Genomic DNA, 5,364 nt, shown 5'->3' on the forward strand with positions numbered 1-5,364 from the left:
TAAATAATCAAAAGAAAGAAACCAAATGCAAAGGTAGGCTTTTCTGGTCGGCTAATGAATAACAACCCTTTTCTCCAAGCGCACAGCAAATGCCTTTCCGTCTTTGTGCTAGCAACGCTCCATCGTAATCGGTGCAGTAGCAATGTCCAGCTATACCTGCGGGGCCGTGGGCACTGCCTACCTCAGCTTTACTGCAAATTAATTAGGTGCCAGCTGTCTACAAAGATATTCTATTTTTGACATATCCGTAACTTCATTATTTCACACATTCCTTGCAGGAACACCGTGGGTGTCTGTTTGCTCTACTCGTACTTTACCAAGAGTTGATACCCAGTAACATGCACAGAAATATGAGAAATGATAAGCAGATTAAAGACACGCGTTTCCAAAACACAGACGTATCTAGCATGTCCACTCAGCAGAGATCTACACAATCTTCAATTAATGACGAAAATATGCAAACCCAACACTATTTAAGGCCTTTGACTTCTAGATCCTAACTTCTTATAGGCCTTTGATGACCTGATTAACTAGAAAAGACATCATCTGCTTGATTCTCTAAAGAGAAAAATTCATTTAACATTCTCCCATTCTGTCACTGGCTCCTTCAAAATAACAATAAGAGTGCTCTAGACATCATATTTTTCAGTTATCAATTAATGATATATTCATTTGCGTACATATGCAGTGAGGCTTGACTATTATAATGCAATTCACCGTGAAATTTAACATTTAATTTAACAGTAGTTAAAAGAGGTAAAGGACCTCAGTATATCTTGTATGGCTGTTGGGTTGCAAATCGTTAGCAGGTATCAATGAGGTATGCAGTGCTATGTACGCAGCGCTATGTCCCACCAGTGACTACAGGGACTTTGCTGCCTTCACTTTCCCACATACAATCCCACCCTCTTGGAATAGCAGCATGGCATTTCTTTTTTCAAAGAGATGGGATGGGGGAAGTCACAAGAGATGCAAACCTAGGGCAAACGCCTATATGACAGCAGGATAAATGATCAGGTGACAAATATATTTAGAAATCCCAAAAGTAGCCTTCAAAATTTACTACCTGCACTAGATCCCACAAAAGTTGTGGTAATTTTAATTTAATTCCTCACAATGAAGTGGCCTGGGTGCCACAAAAAAACTGAAAAATAATCAATGGTGTTTCATAGACATGCATGTTCATGAGTCCTCCCTGTTTTCATAAGTGGAGAAGTTCAGGAGGCCAAGTCAGCGGAGAGATCCCCAGGCAGGAATCTAGGACTGACACTTTACCAGGTCTTAGAGCTATACCACCAGCTTATCTCACCTATGCATTTTAAGCTTTTAAAGGGAACATCAGCTAAATCAGTTATAAATTATACATAATGAATCAGAAACTTTAATTGTATGACTGTCAATGCATGTAAACTTTGAAAGTCTAAAAATAGGACAAATCATTGCACAAGTTTTCTTTTCTTTTCCTACTATCCTGAGGCTTCATCATGCCAAATCTATGTATTTCAGAGGTTGGTTGAACATTGAGCTAAAGTATTAAGGTTTTATTTTTCCAGATATCATGATGAAAACATTAAAGTCAAAATTTTAGCAATTACTTAATTCAAACCCCAACATACGACATTAAAATGAAAAATATTTTAGTTGGAAAGAAGAATAAAATCTCCCAGAAAAGGAAATAATTTCCACTGGGATAATAAACTACCTTTTTTCAAAAAACAAAAACCTGACACAATAATGCTCACTTTTCATCGTGAAAAATATGATTTTGGTTTCTGAAGATTTTCTTTTCATAGTGCATGTTTTTTCCCCCCTATATACTTTTGATAGAGCTAGACTCATCTAATAATAAAAAGAGCACTAGGTGTGTAGTCACAATTAAGCAGCCCAGCTCTCAACTGGGATATAAAGTTCATGAGGGAAAACCATGTAATATCTTCACAAAGCAAAGAAATCTCTGGAAAGGTCAAGTTTAACAAAACAAAACCAAAGCTCATCTAGTGCCTTATGTATTATGAATTACTGACTAATGGCACACAATTGACACAATATGACACAAAATACTGGAACACAGCAATCATCCTCTTTCCAGAGATGGATCTCTCAAACATAGGAACTAGTAAGTGACCTTCTGCATCTCTTGTATGCTAAAGATGATTGATGTAGGGGCATTAGAAAATTTTTTTTTATCTTTTCCAATGTCCATTTCATTAGAATTAATAATTCACTTTAATTTTGGGGCAAATGAGCGGACTGAGCAGTTCTGAATACTGTAGAGATTTTACACACAGTGAGGTTTGCAGCTCAGCAACATACATCAGTGCTTGCAAGATTTAAGCAAGACATTCAAATTTACAGCCCAGACTGATCTTATAATCTCAGTTACTAAAGGAGGAAGATCTTTTCCCCCATCGTCTGATGATTTTCACAAGTTGCACAGTAAATGGAAAAGCTTGTTTTTCAACACAGTGCTTAGCACCTTGTGACACTCTTGGGGCCAGAGCCTGCTTACCTGAGTAAAGGGAGCAGGATCTGGTGTGTGTTTCCAAGCACTGTCAGGTGTAAAATACAAGCCTAGGGAAGAAGTAGTTGCATGGACTTACACTGTGCATCCTTCCCTTTCATCTACATGCAGAGAGATGATCTCATATGGCTTCCCACTTAGGAATTTGAAACAGGGATAGCCAGTGCTGGATAAATTTGCTGCAGTTAAAGGGCAGAGAAGCATGCTATGCCAGAAAAGCAGGTTGTATTTACTTTAAAATCTTATAGCATAGATGAGAAAACATCCTTTACTTTTCCTTTCCATCTTTTTTGTTTCTTCTTTTTGCTAATTGTTTGGATGTGCTATAAAGGCTTGTTTCTCTCTTTCCCTCATCCCTACTTAGTTTGAATGTCAAACCTGTTCAGCAATCACATAGCTTTTGGTAGTAATGAAGGCAAATAAATAATGCTTGACCTTTCCTAGGGAGATCTGGAGACCCTTCCAAAGCTAATTAAGGTTTGTTTGATTCACTGGAATTAGCCAAGATCTTCATGCAAAGTTTCCAAATTTGGAATAACATTAAAATGTTGTATATTAAAATTGGGACGGGGGAAAGGTCTGGCCTTCCTACCATCTTAAAACCTTCCCATTTTAAAGCACTTGCTATGAATAGAAGAAAAGAAATTAGTCAGTGTCCTGCTCATTAGGCTTCACTGTTGCTGTGAAGGGTATTATCTGGACTTCCCCACACTGGGGATTTTTTTTTTTTTTGACAGAGAATTTTTCTTCTGCATGTTTGGTGCATGTTTCTATTTCGGATCACTTTTGAATGGTGACTAACAAATTTGTAGTAGCTCATGACATGAAAGTGAACTGGTTACTAATTCAGATTCAGGCTTGGAGACTCTCCTAGTCTCCTAAGCTTGGCCTTAACATATGCAGGGTTGAAAGACAATCTGTGTAGTCGGCCTTTTCTGTACCACACTGTGCCAGTGCAATTAGTGCCATCATTACGTCCATGCAGTTGTCAAAGTATATGCATATTTATTTTTTTTCTTGGTAACTTATAGTCGCATTTCTGAACACACAGCCCAGATCTATGAAGAAAACTGTGCACTTTTTTTGGTTTTAAAAAAGCCTCCATCTCTCATAATGTAAAATATATAAGAACATCAAAATTAATTCAGTTTGCAAATCCTGCACGCAGATCTTGCTACCCTGAAACGCAGGTTTCTCTTCATTATTCGCATTCCTTCTCCTCTCATTGTCTTCTCCCCGATGGACTGATTTCCATGCATGAATGGAAGGGAAAATACCATCCTCAGTAATGCAACCAGGCTGATCCTTCCGTTACTACATTTTGTGCTGTGGGTTTATCTTTGCATTTTGTCCTTTTTGCTGAGTCAAAGAACACATGAAAGGACTTTGTTCGCTGTAACCTGCATGACATTGTACTCCCGTGCTTGCCTGTGATCTCCCTTTGCAGTACCTTCATAAATATCAATGCCATAACATTTGAACACAAGTTGAAGATTAAAGACATGAGTATTATCTCACTTAAGTACCATTTGGAAAATAGATGGCAATGAAACTGAAAATGCAGACAGTTTAGATGACTTAGTTTTTTAGCATTAATAAGGGAACCTAAGTAAGTCAATCCAAGAACGAGAACTTCAGGAAGATTTTGTTTCCTCATTTATATTCCTTTTGAAAAAGAGAAAGTTTCAAAAAGTGGTCTCAGCTGGAAGCATTCCTTTAGCCAAAAGAGTACCAAAACGAAGGCAGTGTGTCAGCTCTGACAGTCTTTCAGAAAGAGGGGAAAAATACTTTTGTTCACAGAATGAGAGGTATTCAAAAGTTTTCCCTCAAATTAATTTTTTTTTTTTTTCTAACGGCTTGGCCAGGGTTTTGGTCTAAGTCAAGCATATCTCCATTTACATAAGTAATTTACATCACCTGAAAACCTAACTCCCATTTCTATATATAATCATAATTTTTAAAAATGTATTGACTGGCTAGACTGAAATGAGCATCATTATAAATCAGTCATTCCAAACAGCCTCCAAATATAACAAGCATTACAAATTAATAATGTCATGCTGGTCATTAATTTTGATAACCAAAGAATTTCCATTAGTGAACATACTTGCTAGTTAGTTATTAGTGTTACATTTATTTAATAAGTAACAATTACAGTGTGTTAGAAGCCAGTTCCTATTATTTCATTCTTTCAAAGCTGTTCAATATTTGTGACTGATGTGTATGTAAGTTTGTTCCTTGAAATACTGATTTTCCTTTTATAAATTGAGAACTGTGTTTTGTTAGATAATTTTGCATAACACATTTTGTTAATCTTAGACTGTTAAGAAATATTCAATAGTACACCTTATCAATGAGAAATCAGTCGCAATATTTCTAATTTGCAGTCAAGGAGACTGAATTAGAGACAGGCTGTGTAGCACAAGTCATGAAGTGAGTGTCAAAGCTCAGAACAGAATAAATGGAATAAATTATTCAAATACTCTGCAGCACTAGTCTTATATATATACTGGAGGATTTGACATAACACTTATTAGGATGTGATAACATTAAAGATATTTGTAAATACAGACAGATGAATTTGCTCTATTTTGATTTGGAAATGAGATTTCCTAAAGAGCATGAATATTTTTCAGATCCTAAAATCATGAACCAGTCTTAAAATTGAAATATATTTCTTTCTAGCTTGTAGTCATCTCTGACAATGAGGACCAATGTACATCACATACTTGCAGCAAAGCAGCTGTGCTGACATTTTAGTCTTTTCTCAGAATTCTTTTGGGTCTACCTTCAGAAGCTTTACAGAAAGATGTGATATATATTAAAGAGTAAAGACATAAAAT

The sequence above is a fragment of the Struthio camelus genome, chromosome 13 (assembly GCF_040807025.1).
Source record: "Struthio camelus isolate bStrCam1 chromosome 13, bStrCam1.hap1, whole genome shotgun sequence".
In the NCBI taxonomy this organism is placed as follows: Eukaryota; Metazoa; Chordata; class Aves; order Struthioniformes; family Struthionidae; genus Struthio; species Struthio camelus.